Raw genomic sequence first — 16,972 nt, forward strand, 5'->3', positions numbered from 1 at the left:
AAAGGAGGAAAAATATTATACCAGATTAAGGCCATGTTCACACGTTCCTGATTTCCCTGTTGTTTTTTCTGCGCTAAAAACCGCAGCTCTTGGCAGAAAACGCAGGTGCGGTTTTTGTTGCGTTTTTGGTGCGGTTTTTAGTGCGGTTTTTTATGCAGTTTTCTCTGCAGATTTTCTGTGTTTGACACAAATAAAGCTTAAACTGCAGTGGGGAAAAAAAAAAAAGAAATGATGTCATTTCCTTGTCCAACCCTTTTCTTCTTCCATCCTCCATTTTGGGACTAAACACCAAAATGAGTGGACGTGTTTTGAATGACAGCGCTCCGCAGAGTGCTGAGCGTAGGCCAGATCACAGCCCGCAGATCCAGCTCTATCCAGCTATTTAAGTGCCACGTATCACGTATTTCAGTGCCACGTATTTAAGTGCAACGTATTTAAGTGCCACGTATCACGTATTTCAGTGCCACGTATCACGTATTTAAGTGCCACGTATCATGTACGTGGCACGTATTTAAGTGCCACGTATCACGTATTTAAGTGCCACGTATCACATACGTGGCACGTATTTAAGTGCCACGTATCACGTATTTCAGTGCCACGTATCACGTATTTCAGTGCCACGTATTTCAGTGCCACGTATTTCAGTGCCACGTATTTAAGTGCCACGTATCACGTATTTAAGTGCCACGTATCACGTATTTAAGTGCCACGTATCACGTATTTAAGTGCCACGTATTTCAGTTGCACATATTTTTGCTATTGTAAGGTGGCATTAATCCCGGTTAATAATGGAGAGGCGTCAATAAGACGCCTATCCATTATTAATCCAATGAAAGGGTTAAAAAAAACCCACAAACACTCGAAAAAAAATATTTTAATGAAATAAAGACACCCACTTTTTGACCATATTTTATTGTACGCTCAATCCGTCCTGAAGACCCTCGACCTGAAAAAGACGCAAAATAAAAAAACAAATTCATACTCCCTGGCCCTGTCCGCAGAAATCCATCGAGGGTCCCATGAAGATCTTCCATGGAGAACAGACACATCCAGAGATATGTCTGCTCTCCACGGCTGCAGCAACACACTGACAGGAGCCATAGTTCCTGTCGGCGTGTCACTGCGCATGCGCGAGCGAGTTTACCGGCGGTCATTGACCCCGGCACTCTCGCTTAACGGCAGTGCTGCGTGGGAAAGTTCAACGCAGCTGTACTGCCGTTAACCGAGACGCCGGAGCCATTGAACTCCGGAACAGTACGCGATACACTGCTAGGAGCTTCGCTCCTGGCAGTGTATTGCCGGAGAGCAGCCGATCGGCGTGGGACACTCGTTTTATGGATTCTGCGGACAGGGAGTATGAATTTGATTTTTTATTTTGGGATTTTTTCTAGGGGATCGAGGGCTTCGCCTACCAGTGTGCTGTTGGTGAGTATATACTCTGTGTTATATGTTGTATGTACTGTGTGTCATGTATGTGTATTGTGTGTGTTTTGTGTAACTTTACAACTGTGCTAAGTCGCCGGACACAGGGACAACTCTCCCATCCTAATACCGGATGGGAGTAGTAGTCCCATACGGCGACTTAGGCTACGTTCACATTTGCGTTGTGCGTCGCAGCGTCGGCGCCGCAACGCACAACGCAAACAAAAACGCATGCACAACGCTGCGTTTTGCGCCGCATGCGTCCTTTTTTTGATTGATTTTGGACGCAGCAAAAATGCAACTTGCTGCGTCCAATGCGCCCGGACGCGTGCGCCGCAGGGACGCATGCGGCGCAAAACGCAAGTGCGACGCATGTCCATGCGCCCCCATGTTAAATATAGGGGCGCATGACGCATGCGGCGACGCTGCGGCGCCCGACGCTGCGGCGCCGACCGCAAATGTGAACGTAGCCTAGCACAATGGTGGCACTAGCGTCGCATGGGGACACACACACACACACACACATACACACACACACACACACACACACACACACACACACACACATACACACATGCGCACACACACACACATACCAAATCAACCAAACGGCCGACATCGATCCCCATGCGACGGTATGCCTCCATGTCTCTTCGGGATACAGGAACACACTCCGCCCAAGCACTTCCGCCCACGTACTTCCGCCCGCTTCCCCGCACTTCCTGCTGCAGCGGTTTCTCCACCCATAACCGCAATAAAACCCGCAGATATATTTTTGATCTGCGGGTTTTACTGCGGGTCTGACCTCACAATGGAGGTCTATGGGTGCAGAACCGCTGCAGTTCCGCACAAAGAAGTGACATGGTCCTTCTTTTTTACCGCAGCTATTCAGCGCGGCTTTTTTAGTGAATTTCTGCATCATGTGCACAGCGTTTCCTGTTTTCCATAGGGTTACATTGTACTGTACCCTGCATGGAAAACAGCTGCGGACCCGCAGCGGCAAAATCGCCGCGGTTCCGCAGTAAAAAACGCATTGTGTGAACATGGCCTAAGTCTGACAGTTCAGTGAAGACCAGTTTGGATTGTTCCTCTTTTTGCCCCTTCCACTCAGATGTTCCTTCCTTCTTTTTTGGGTCCAAAACCGGAGGTGAGGCGGACCCATAAGGTTAGGGATGCCCCAGTCATCAATCTTACGGACCTGAAGCCCCAACTTGTCACAAAAAAAACGATAGGTCCTCCAGGGAGCACAGTGTCGCTGAGACACCCTCTCTCCGTGCTTTAAAGCAAAAGGAAAACCCCATCTATAGGGATCTCTGAGGTCTTTCAGAATGGACAACAGGGGCCTGAGAAGCCACCTTTTTTGCAGGGTAATACAAGATAAGTCAACAAACAATTGAATAGCAGTACCCTGGTACAAAATCTCCTTTAGGGACCTGGCTTTTGACATAATTCTTTCCTTTGTTTTGAAACTATGAAGGCAACAGATAATGTCACGTGGGTATGGTGATGAACCCTTAGGCTGCCGTCATACTAGCAGTATTTGATCAGTATTTTACATCAGTATTTGCAAGCCAAAACCAGGAGTGGGTGATAAATGCAGAAGTTGTGCATATGTTTCTATTATACTTTTCCTCTGATTGTTCCACTCCTGGTTTTGGCTTACAAATACTGATGTAAAATACTGACCAAATACTGCTAGTGTGACGGCAGCCTTGGGCTGTAGGGCCAGATGTGCCCTAACGCTGCTCTCCCTCATCCAGGACTCCATGAGTCGCGGTTCCCGCGTGCTCCCTTGCTGCCTTCTCCTCTCGACAAGATGGCACCCAGACCCCGGCGGCACCCTGCTCCCGGAGGAGAAAGGCATTCAGGGCTGTCGCAGAGCCTGCTGACACCACTCTGGAGAGCGCAGGGTTTCTCACCCTCCTGGGACCCACCAGGTAGTGAATATGTCGATGCAGGGTGGTTCTGCCGGTAAGAGAATATGCCTGGCTGGAGCCCTGCACCCACACGTCCTCTCACGCCTGCATCCAGACACGCCTCCCTTCTGCAGTATTTTTTACTGAACATAGGGTTAGTGTCCGTTGTGGGCACTCAGTAATTTTTTTTTAAATTCGTTTATTAATTGCAGAATAAATCATTCACACAGTTGCTTTGTATCCATCATTATCCTTAAATTACAATTACCATGCATTGCCATGTCTAAAGTGTTACAAAGATAGCAAACCGTGCACTGCCTATAAAGTATGACAGGAGGAGTTCCATCTTCCCCATATTTTTTTCAAATTTAGCTGGACATCCTCTATTTTGATACAATGTCCGCTCATACGGAATAATTGAATTCACTAATTCAACCCATGCTTTGAGAGATGGGCTAGAACCACCCATCCACCGTAGTGCCAACACCTTTCGTGCCATAAACAGTGTCTCTCTCAGAAAAATCCCAGTGTAATGGTCCCAGGCCTCCGCTTCCCATACTCCAAACAAACATATCAATGGCTCAAGTGGGACAGTGATCGATACCAAGGATGTCAATAGTGTCGTCACCTCTTTCCAATAATGGAAAACAATAGGACATTTCCAAATCATATGAGTGAAATCCGCATTACTGGAGTTACACCTCAAGCAGTCTGATGAGTGGAGACGACCCATTTTAAAGAGACGAGTCGGGGTCAAATAGGATTGATGTATAATATACAATTGGGTCATTCTATTACACAGGTCAACAAAAAAAAATTTTTTTTTCTGGTGTCCAAAATATTTTAATGAATTTGGGGTATTTTTGGGGTGCTGATTCTGAATATGCTATCAGTTTTGCCAGATTGGCTCAAGTTTTTGACATTTTTGGTATCTTATTTATAGCACTTGTTGGTAAATGCGACGCATCATCTCATTAATTTCTTTGGATTAGTACTTGAACTGAGCAGTTCTCAATATAGTTTTGTGTTAATTAGTGTTCTAAAAGTTTGTTCATAGCTTGATTTTTGCACTAACTTTATGTTGTTGTCTGTTTTCCAGTGAAAAGCATGAACTCATCAAGAAGAAGTTGTCTTAACGATCCAGACTCATTCTGTTACATTTGTGGTGAATACACACTGCCAAAACATAGAAGAAACATAACAGACTTCGTAAAAAAAGTGTATTTTGCCTATTTTGGGGTTATGCTTGGGGACCAAGACAAGTTTTGGGCACCACACATAGTGTGCAAAGCATGTATCGAATTATTACGAAAATGGAGCAAAGGACAAAGAAAAAGCTTCAAATTTGGTGTTCCAATGGTGTGGAGAGAGCCAAAAAATCATCATGATGACTGTTATTTATGGTAAACACAGGTACAGGCACATCTTCACAATGAGGGACAGGCCTTCTTGCAGATTCCATGTTACTCCCATTTTCGTTTCTTATGCTTATTGAATCCTTGCACTTGCACTGCCCAGAAATAACAGTCATCATGATGATTTTTTGGCTCTCTCCACACCATTGGAACACCAAATTTGAAGCTTTTTCTTTGTCCTTTGCTCCATTTTCGTAATAATTCGATACATGCTTTGCACACTATGTGTGGTGCCCAAAACTTGTCTTGGTCCCCAAGCATAACCCCAAAATAGGCAAAATACACTTTTTTTACGAAGTCTGATATGTTTCTTCTATGTTTTGGCAGTGTGTATTCACCACAAATGTAACAGAATGAGTCTGGATCGTTAAGACAACTTCTTCTTGATGAGTTCATGCTTTTCACTGGAAAACAGACAACAACATAAAGTTAGTGCAAAAATCAAGCTATGAACAAACTTTTAGAACACTAATTAACACAAAACTATATTGAGAACTGCTCAGTTCAAGTACTAATCCAAAGAAATTAATGAGATGATGCGTCGCATTTACCAACAAGTGCTATAAATAAGATACCAAAAATCTCAAAAACTTGAGCCAATCTGGCAAAACTGATGACATATTCAGAATCAGCACCCCAAAAATACCCTAAATTCGATGAAATATCTTTGGCACCAAAAATGCTGTTGACCAGTGTTATTGATTGATGGGGAGACTTTAGTTGGAGATTCCAAGATTTCATCCCATTCTTCTCCTAGTGTATCCGGAAGGAGCCTCCCCCACTTCCCCCTAATTGAGTCTATAATAGATCCTCCGCCTATGGATAATAGATAGGTGTATAGAGAGGAAAGGAGTCCTTGAGGGCCCTGCGAATTAAGAATTCCTATTAACGGTAGAGACGAGATAGCTCGACCCGCACCCATATTCCGTACGTGCGACTGGAAGGCTGATCTTAGTTGTAAATAGCGGAAAAATTGAGACCTCGGTATATTATAAGTATTTTGTAATTGTTCAAAGGAGATAAAAATCCCCTGGTTATGTATGTTACCCACTGAGAGAACACCATGCGCTATCCAAAACTCAGTGGACGGGTGGCCCAATAATTCCGGAAAATAACTGTTATTCCACAGTGGCATTTCGACTGCTATGTCAACAAATTGAATTATTTTTTTAATTTGCCTCCATATTGATCGTGTCGATCGGAGCAGAGGCAGCAAACGGGGAACATTAATTTTCTCCAGTTCCAAAAACCCCAACGGGCAATTGATTTTGGCTGAGTGTAGTATATGACTTTCAGAATTAGGAAGGGGGTTCCCGGGCATCCATGAGTTTGTCATTTTAGCCTGTCCGGCAAGGTAATATAGGTAGAAGTCCGGCAAGGCCGCCCCTCCCCCCTGCCTGTGTCTCTGCAGAGTGGACAACTTAAGTTTAGGCCTAGTCTTCCCCCATATGAAGGATGTAGTAAGGGAGTTTAGGGTTGCAAAGAAAGATTTAGGTATTGAAACAGCGCTGTGCTGGAAGCAATAGCTCAATTTGGGGAGCAGTATCATTTTGATCAGGTTAATACGACCAGCCACAGAAAGTGGGAGTTTATCCCAGGTAGCAAATTTAGATTTAACTAGATCCAGTAGTGGGTGTATATTAAGATGTAAATCTAGTTGACTGCGCTGAGACATCTGTATTCCCAGATATTTAAAATTGGAGACAATGGGCAATAGCGAGAGAGTTTCAAGGCATGACATTGGGGCATGGGAGAGAGGCATCAGGGCAGATTTATCCCAATTTATGTAGAGACCAGAAAATTTACTAAATTTATCAATCATCGTTATTACTTTTGGTAACGTATCTTCTGTTTGGTCCATAAACACCACCATATCATCAGCATAGAGACCGATAATGTCCACTCGATCAGCAATATGTATCCCCCTAATGTCTACAGAGGACCTCATCCGTATTGCCAAAGCCTCTATCGCCAAGGCGAATAAAGCTGGGGAAAGAGGGCATCCCTGGCGAGTTCCCCTATGTAAAGAAAGCGGTGCAGACATAGAACCATTCACCACCATGCGCGCCTTAGGTTTTGCATATAATGTGCCTATCCCTCTTAGAAATTTGTCCCCGAATCCGTATTTCCGCAAACATGCAAAAAGGAAGGACCACTCAAGGGAGTCAAAAGCCTTGGCTGCGTCCAGCGAAGCCAATGCCCATTTATTATCCGGTTCTAGTGAACTATATTGAATAACCGATTGCACCCGCCTGATATTAATGGAAGTGCTTTTCCCAGGCATAAAACCAGTTTGGTCCGGGTGTATAAGATCTAATATAATCGTATTCAGTCTGGTAGCCAGAATTTTAGTGAAGATTTTGTAGTTTACGTTCACTAAAGAGATTGGTCGATATGATCCACAATCCAGAGGATCCCTCCCCTCCTTCCTGAGCACGATAATGTTGGCATCATAAAACGTGTCAGGCACAGACTCTCCTCCCCATATTCCCCTGAGTACCTTCAGTAGAATAGGTGCTAATTTGTCACGGTATTTCCTATAAAATTCAATGGGAAATCCATCAGGTCCCGGGGCCTTCCCAGTAGCCATGTCTGCTATAGCATGTTCTACCTCCTCCAGAGTAAATTCAGCCTCCATAAAGGCCTGCTGGGATGGGCTCATTGAGGGGAACATTATATCCGATAAGTAATCTAAACATTCATAAATATCAAAACTACTACTAGACTTATATAATGAGTTATAATAATCATAAAAACCTTTAAGTATTTCTTCAGTAGAGGACACTAATGAACCATCTGATATACGGATCTGCAATATTGTGTTGGAGGCGTTATGTTGGCGCACTAAGAAGGCCAGGAGTGTACTGGCCTGATTCCCCAGCTCAAAGTAGGACTGACGGGTAAAGAATAGTTTGCGTTTTGACTTAAAGTCTGCATGTTGAGTATATAGCCTCTGGGAAGTCAGCCAAGCAATTCTGTTACTGCTAGTCTGATTAGCTATATAAGCGGCTTCTGAGTCCTTTAATCTTTGTTCTATCTCATTATCCTTCCCCGCCGTCATCCTCTTGATATAGGAAATGGTAGAAGATAAGCACCCCTTCAGATATGCCTTCAGGGTATCCCAAAATAAAACAAGGTTCTGGGGTTCCGGGTGTGTTAAAATAAAACAGTTTAACTGGTCGACTGTCCTATCGCTAGAGTCTATTAATTTTAACCAAAAGGAGTTCAGTTTCCAGGATTTATTATTATCAGATTGTCCGTATTTAAGTCTAAGAATAACTGGGCTATGGTCACCCATAATGCCAAACCACCCGACCCAAATATATAGTCTATTCGAGACAAAGACTGCTTAGTAGATGAGTGGCAAGTATACCCCCTGACCTCTGGATGACTTATTCTCCATAAGTCTAGCCAACCGCTACCTTCCATGAACAGTGCCAATTGAGAGGGGGATTGAGGTAAAGCGTCCCCAGACACTGCGCCATCTAATCTCAGTCTATCTATGGATTGGTTCATAACTAGATTAAAGTCACCCATACAAATAACATTGGCATCTGGATATTTTAGGGAGAAGCCCAGGGCCATACGGAGGACCGTCATATTGGCAGGGGGGGGGGGTTATAAATACACAATATCACATATTCTCGTGAATTAATGAATGCATGCACAAAGACAAAACGACCCTCTGGATCACGTCTCGCTTCCTTGGCCTCCCACCTAACCTCCTTGTGTATCAACAGAGGGACCCCTCTTGAGTAGCTAGTGTGAAAGGCATGTAGAGACCATTGTACCCACGGTTTTGGGCACTCAGTAATTTTTTTTATTTTTTTACTGATGTCCGTTTAGCAAGTTTATTATTTTACCAAATTTTTATATCATTTTTTATTTTATTTCTATCTTATTAGATTATAATTTTTTCTCTCTTCTAAATAAAAGAAAGTTTTCATCAAACACTCCCACACAAACACACACCTGATTAAAATTTGGTAAACACCCAAACACTGCATACGTGAAAAAAAATGTCATCCCACTCGTCCCAAATGAGGTATTCAGCAGACGAGGCATATGCTTTCCTTGCCTCCGACAGTGACAGTGAGAGAGAGGATACCATCTTCCTTTATCTTTCATCCTCCTTTAACTTTCATCCTCCTCCTTCTCTTTTCTCAAGTGATACCGAGCAGCCACTCAGAAGCCCCAGGACAGAAAATGAAAATGAGCCAGCGCTCACTGTTACTGACCCCGTATAGACCTCATCTCATCCCCTGAAAATTATGCTCCATATTCCTGATTTTGTGGCACAATCAGGTATCCAATTTGACACCATAGGCAGGGCTTCCACTAGGAATTTCGGGGTCACATACTGGCAAAATGTTCGGGGCCCCCTCGAGACTCCGCCCAGGCTCCACCCCAGCCCCGCATCCACCCCTCAAACGGTCCCACCGCTCTCTCTTGGAAAAACTCCACTTCTCACCAATCACACATTAACAGTTCCCATCACCAGATCACACATACAGCCAGCAGCTTTTGTTTTGGCCAAAAGATTTTTTTATGCCGCCAAATCGACAAGGTAGACTCTTTTGGCCGAGCACTACTCTACTCTATCCTATTAAACAATTGTTAAAATATCCAATACAATTTAGGTACTGTAGTTTTTGGATTATAAGATGCTCCGGATTATAAGACGCACCCCAAATTTTGAGGAGAAAAATAAGAAAAAAATATTTTTTAATAAATTGGTGGTGCTTCTTATAATCCTTGCATCTTATTGCCTACCGGGGGTGATGGCTGTAGTGAAGCAGGGTCGCTGCAGGAAGCAGAAGTGGGGTGATGCTCCAGGCCGCAGGCAGGGATGAGTGGGGGCTCCGATGTGTGGCGCGCTGCTGCAGGGTTCTTGTGCTGCTGCCGGGTGTCTCCGGGTACCCGGCGGTTTCTGGCCGTTGCTGCAGGTGTCTCCGGTGCCCAGCGGTGCTGCGTGGGTGTCCGGCGCTGCCCAGGGCTCTGCCTACATTTTGCGACAGGCCAGAGCCCAGGCACTTCCAGGGTTCGCTAGTCTCCGGGAATATGGCCGCCGCCGGGAGCAGCGCATGCGCTGATGGTGATCTTGGGATCAAGATCTCGAGAGATGAGATTTCAGCGCTACATACACATACAAGGAACAAAAACCACCACACCATGACCAGACCACATATTACCACCAGTAGTGACCAAATAATAGCACATACAAGGAACAAATACTGCCACACCATGGCCGGACAACATATTACCACCACATAGTGACTGAATACTACAATACTGATCATGAATAAAAAAAAAAAACCACAATACTAATATCAAGATAAGTGCCATTATACACAGGAGATCTGTACTTGGTATGCAGTGTCTGTGTACAGGTAATACAGTGATTACCGGTGACATTATACACAGGAGCTCTGTATATAGTGTCAGTGTACAGGTAACACACTGACTCACCAGTGACGTCTCTAGGGGAAATACTTCATCTTTGCTTTTCATCTTCATCCAGCACAGACCACCATCACTTCTTCCAGCCAGGGCTAGTCTTCAGAAAATAATACAGTTATCTAGAGCTCCGCTTGTAGAACACATTACTTAATTTTTTCCTAAATTCTAAACTACAGCAGATGAAGAAAAAAAGCGACAGTGTTGCTCTGCACAGTAACAGGACCGCCTCCCCATTTAAAACAGTATCCTCAAAAAATAAAATAAACACGTCACTGCAGTAATAATATCCCTTAGTTAGCCCCTTTGGTAATAATATCCCCATCTTGGCCCCCTTGTGTCTCATTCCTGGATCCAGCCATATGATCTTCCATTCTGCCCTCATGAGTATCCATTCTGCCCCCATGTGATGTCCCATGATCCTGCCCCATCTGTCTCATGATCCTGCCCCATCTGTCCCATGATCCTTCTCCATCGTTTCCATCCTGCTCCAAGATCCTGCCCCGTCTGTCTCCATCGTATCCATTCTGCCCCATCTGTCTCCATCCTGCACCATGATCCTGCCCCATCTGTCTCCATTCTGCCCCCTTTGTCTCCATTCTGCCCCCTTTGTCTCCATTCTGCCCCCTTTGTCTCTATTCTGCTTCCTTTGTCTCTATTCTGCTTCCTTTGTCTCTATTCTGCTTCCTTTGTCTCCATTCTGTCCCCCGTGTCTCCATTCTGCCCCCCGTGTCTCCATTCTGCCCCCCGTGTCTCCATCCTGCCCCCGTGTCTCCATCCTGCCCCCGTGTCTCCATCCTGCCCCCGTGTCTCCATCCTGCCCCCTTGTCTCCATTCTGCGCTGGCCAGGATGGAGACACATGGTCCATGTGTCGCCATCCCGCTGGTGAAACACATTGTGGCTTGCCGCTTTCAATAAAAAAAAAAATGATAATAATAATTTCTCCTTACCTTGCCGTGCTCCTGTGGCGAAGATCCCTCCTGGCGTTTCAAGCACGCACTCGCCGGCAAATGACAATGGCGTCACACGCCAGTGCTGTGCGCGCTGACGTCAGCTGCCAGCCCGATTGGCTGGCGGCTTTAACTATTGCCTTGCGGGCCCGCAAGGCAATAGAGTAACTGAACCCGCATCTCGGACGCAGGTTCAGTTACTGCATCGGCAGAATTCTGCTGCTGGGGCCCTGGCCCGATGAGCAGAAGAGATGGGGCTCAATGCGGGCCCCCTCTGCCCGCCGAGCCCCATATGGCAGTCAGGGCAGTAATGCCCTGATGGTGGCCCTGACCATAAGCCTCACAGAAATGGACTTTTTCAGAGTCTTTTTCTCTGAGAATTTTGTAAACCTCATGGTGGCCAAGACAGATTTGTACACCCAGCAAGTTTTGGCCCAAAACACCACGATTTCATTTTTTAACTGGACGCCTGTTGATGCCATCGAGATAAAAACCTCTTGGGGCCTTGTTCTTCACATGGTTTTAGTTAACAAGCCAGGCAATATTGGACTGTTGATGTTTTTTTTATACAACACTCCACTGTTTTGCATAGCTATGACCCATAAACGTTTTAAGGCCACTCACAAATTTTTGCATTACAATGATAATGCACAGTGTCCTCCCAGAGATTACCTCCACTTTGACCGTCTTTTCAAAGTTCGTTCAGTCGCTGAGCACTTCAGAAACACGTTCCCTAAAGGGACATCCGCATGGATGAGTCCCTAATCCATTTCAAGGGGAGGCTCAAATTCTGGCAATACCATCCCAGTAAGAGAGACAAATACAGAATTAAGCTCTACAGCCTGTGTATGAGCACCTCAGGGTACACCCACAGGTTTAGGGTTTATGAAGGGAATGACACCTGCATTCAACCCCCTGAATGGGAGTGAGAGGTAAAATTGTGTGGGATTTGGTGCATTCACGGCTGGGTCAAGGCTATCATCATTACGTAGATATCTTTTATACCAGCATGCCACTCTTCAAGTCTTTCTCCGCGAGAGCTACCGCAGCCTGCGGTTCTGTCCACAAAAATCAGAAAGGCCTCCCTAAGATGCTAATTGGGCAGCTGCTCAGAAAAGGTGAGAGCAGAGCCCAATGTAGCGACAACATTCTGATGGTCAAGTACAAGGATAAGAGAGATGTCCTTTTCTTGACCATCATACATGGTGATGGCAGCCCCCCACCACTGTACACCATGTTCCAAATTATTATGCAAATGACATTTTTCCCGGATTTGCCTAAATGGTCGGTGCAAATGACAGTCAGTCTAATAAGTCATCACCCGTTAGAGTATACATCAAATTTTATTGAAGAAACCTCCCAATGATAACAGTATAATCTCCAAAATGAATAAAAACTCAAAATGCACTGTTCCAAATTATTAGGCACAGTAAAATTTCTAAACATTTAATATGTTTTAAAGAACTGAAACTGCTCATTTGTGGAATTTGCAGCATTAGAAGGTCACATTCACTGAACAAAAAAAGCTACTTAACTCCAAAAAATCCTAACAGGCCAAGTTACATGTTAACATAGCAACCCTTCTTTGATATCACCTTCACAATTCTTGCATCCATTGAACTTGTGAGTTTTTGAAGAGTTTCTATTTCTTTGCATGAAGTCAGAATAGCCTCCGAGAGCTGCTGTTTTGATGTGAACTGCCTCCCACCCTCATAGATCTTTTGCTTGATGATACTCCAAAGGTTCTCTATAGGGTTGAGGTCAAAGGAAGATGGTGGCCACACCATGAGTTTATCTCATTTTATGCCCATAGCAACCAATGACTCAGAGGTATTTTTTGCAGCATGAGATGGTGCAATGTCATGCATGAAGATGATTTTGCTCCTGAAGGCACATTTCTGCTTTTTTTCCATTGATGATAGTTGTCAGGCAGAAACTATATGTGTCATTTTCACACCTTCCGGAACCTTAAATGGCCCTACCAACTGTTTCTCCATGATTCTGGCCCAAAACATGACTTCTCCACCTCCTTGCTGACGCTGCAGACTTGTTGGGACGTGCTGGCCATCCACCAACCATCCACTACTCCATCCATCTGAACCATCCACGGTTGCTCGACACTCATCAGTAAACAAGAATGTTTGAAAATTAGTCTTCATGTATGTCTGGGCCCACTGCAACCGTTTCTGCTTGTGAACACTGTTTAGAGGTGGCCGAATAGTAGGTTTATGCACCACAGCAAGCCTTTGAAGAATCCTACATCTTGAGGTTCGAGTGACTCCAGAGACACTAGCAGCTTCAAATAACTGTTGGCTGCTTTGTAATGGTATTGTCACGAGGCCCGGGTATTAATGCTGCAGGGGAGGCTGCACCCAGCTGCAACGGAGCTGAACTAGACGCCGAGTTACTAACCTGATCACCAACAGAACCTTACACATGTGACAGAGTGATCAGGTAAAACAGGACCTTCTACATGTGAGTGGGAGGAGGTCAGGGGGCGGAGCTAGACGCCGGGAAACAGAGAAGGGACAAGCATAAAAGAATGGTCAAACAAGCAAAGGTCATAGCCAGGAGATTAGGAGATATCAGCAGGGAGAGTCAGAGAATAGTCAGAAGCCAAGCCAGGGGTCAGTAATCCGGGAGAACGAATTGAGTAAAGCACCAAAAGCAAGAGCACTATGCAAGCCGCCACACACTCCAGAGGTCAAGCATACAGACTGCATAAAACCTATAGCTGACAAGGATACCAGGTTAGGAGCGAGTATAAATAGCCCTCCCATCTTGAAAGAGAGGCTAACAACATTAACCCTGAGAGAACAGGACATTAACCTTGTCCTAACCATGACAGGTATTTTGGCAGCTGCTCTCTTAATCCAATGAATTTGTCTGGCAGAAACCTTCCTCATTATGCCTTTATCAGCACGAACACGTCTGTGCTCAGATTCAGCCACAAATCTGTTATCCGTACGATGATCACGCTTAAGTTTTCGGGAAATATCTAAGGTTTTCATCCCTTGACCAAGGCATTGCACTATTTGATGCTTTTCGGCAGCAGAGAGATCCATTTTCTTTCCCATGTTACTTGAAAACTATGGCCTGCTTAATAATGTGGAACATCATTTTTAAGTAGTTTTCCTTTAATTAGAATCACCTGGAAAACTAATTATCACATGTGTTTAAGATTGATTTCAGTGATCCATTGAGCCCTGGGACACAATACCATTCTTGAGTTTATTTGAAAAACAAAACAATTAAATCTTTGACACTTAAATCAAATTTGCATGATAATTTGGAACACAGTGTATGAGGTACCTCTACACAGGTCCACAAACCAAACTGTTTACTGGGGTTCAACAAGAACATGGGGGGAGTTGATCTCTCTGATCAAGTCCTCCAGCCGTACAGTGCCAAAAGAAAAGTGAAGATGTAGTACGAAAATCTGGTCATGCACATCGTACAAATATCAATGTACAATGCTTTTGTGCTTTCACAATGTGCAGGCCAGATAGATACGTACCTTCAGTTCCAGGAGGTAGTAATCAAGGTCCTAATAGTTGGCAGTCATGAAAGAGCAGGCCCCAGTACTTCAGAAAATCAAAGTGCTCATATCGTGCCACGTCAACATTTAACCTGTGAGGTCCATCAAACCTCAAAGAAAGGAATGTCTCAAAAGATGTGCCCAGTGTGTTACAGAAGGGGGTAATCAATGACACCGTATGGCAGTGCGAAACCTGCCCCGACAAACCTGGCCTGTGTAAAAAAAAAAAAAAGTATGTTTCCAAGTGTACCACACATCCAGGGACTACTAAATCTATTTCTGACTTGCACAACTCACGTATGCCAACCTGACGTACACTACACAACTCGCATTTGCCAAACGTACACAATACAACTCGCGTATGCCAACCTGATGCACTCTTCACAATTTACGTATGCCACCACATTATAAGATTCATATACCAGGAAAACACTAGATCAATTCTAATATAGGGCCACGTGGATGGGGGGTTTCTACTGTTTAAGCACATCAAGGGCTCTCCAAATGTAACATGACGCCCGCAGACTATTCCATCAATGTCTGTATATCAAAACGTCACTAGGGAGAAATTGGGGCTAAAAGCACATTTTCACGGCTTATCATTTTAAATTTCTGTGAAGTGCCTGAGGGTTCAAGTTGCTCACCACATATGTAGATAACTTCGCTGGGGGGTCTAGTTTCCAAAATGGGGTCACTTGTGGGGGTTCCACTGTTTAGGCACATCAGGGACTCTCTAAACCCGACATGACGTCTGCAGACCATTCCATAAAGGCTGCATTCCAAAACATTACTCCTTCCCTTCCAAGCCCTGCCGTGCATCCAAACAGTAGATTTGCCACACACATGTGGTATCTGCATACTTGGGAGAAATTGCAGAACAATTTTGGGGTCCATGTTCTCTTGTTTCCCCTGTGAAAATAAAAAAATGGGTCTAAAAGTACATTTTTGTGGTAAAAAAAAATAATTTTTTTTTTTTCACAGCTCAACGTTATAAACTTCTGTGAAGCACCTGGGGGTTCAAGGTTCTCACCACACATCTAGATGCATTCCTTGAGAGGTCTAGTTTCCAAAATGACATTACTTGAGGGATTTCAACTATTTAGGCACATCAGGGGCACTCCAATTGCAACATGGCTTCCTCTAATGATTCCAGACAATTTTGTGCTCAAAAGCTCAAAAAGTCAAATGGAGCTCCACTTCTTCCGAGTCCTGCTCAAAAAGTAATTTTCCTCCACATATTTGGTATTGTTGTGCTCAGGAGGAATTACACAACACACTTTGGGGTCCATTTTCTTGTGTTACCCTTGTGAAAATTAAAAAAATTGTGTATAAAGTTAAATTTTCATGAAAAAAGGTTAAATGCTCATTTTTTTCTTCCACATGCTATTAATTCCTGTGAAGCATCTGAAAGGTTAATAAACTTCTTGAATGTGGTTTTGAACACCTTGAGGGATGCAGTTTTTAGAATCGTGTCAATTTTGGGATATTTTCTGTCGTATAGTCACTTCAAATATGATGTTGTCCCTATAAAATTTTGTTGGGAAAATTCAATATTGCTGGTCAACTTTTAACCCTTCTAACTTCCAAACTAAAAAAAAACTATGATTGAAAAATAGTTCTGATGTAAAGTAGACATGCGGTAAATGTTATTTATTAACTATTTTGTGTGACCTAGATCCAATTTAAGGGCATAAAAATTAAGTTTTAAAATTGCTAAATTTTCTACATTTTTAACAAAATTCCAATTTTTTCACAAATGAACGCAAGTCATATAAAAAAATTTTTACCGATATCATGAAGTACAATATGTCGCAAAAAAAAAAAAAAACATTCTCAGAATCAGTGAGATCGATTGAAGCATTCCAGAGTTACACTACACAATCTGAAGAAGGGGTTGCCAAATGACTGCCATAGCTTCTGAGGGCCCAAATGTCTGCCATCTGTTTACAATACTCTGAAACACTGAAGTTTTGCATTTTATTCCATAGGTGATTAAGTGATTAGATGTGCAAGTAGAACTAAAGAAGACTAACTAAAAATGTAAAGGACATCAATAAAAAAAAATTAAAACACAAAAAAAACGAAATAAAAAAGTTTAAATTGCTCTCTTATCCACAAATGTAGATGTCAAAATGTAGAAACATATTTGGTATTGCCTTGTGTATAATAGCATGAACTAATAAAATCTACCAGTATTTCTATCGTGAATGTTGTAATGGTAAAAGTTGAAACCCCCAGAATGTTTCTGTTTTTCAGTACATTTTATGGTCAAA

At 43.6% G+C, this 16,972-nt stretch overlaps 1 protein-coding gene across 1 annotated transcript in view; it reads left to right on the plus strand.

Annotated features, from left to right (window-relative positions):
- KAT6B (lysine acetyltransferase 6B) overlaps nt 1-16,972 on the plus strand; it is a 318,128-nt gene that overhangs the window by 184,126 nt on the left and 117,030 nt on the right. The gene's annotated exons all lie outside the window — the stretch shown is intronic.

The sequence above is a fragment of the Ranitomeya variabilis genome, chromosome 4, assembly GCF_051348905.1.
Source record: "Ranitomeya variabilis isolate aRanVar5 chromosome 4, aRanVar5.hap1, whole genome shotgun sequence".
NCBI lineage: Eukaryota > Metazoa > Chordata > Amphibia > Anura > Dendrobatidae > Ranitomeya > Ranitomeya variabilis.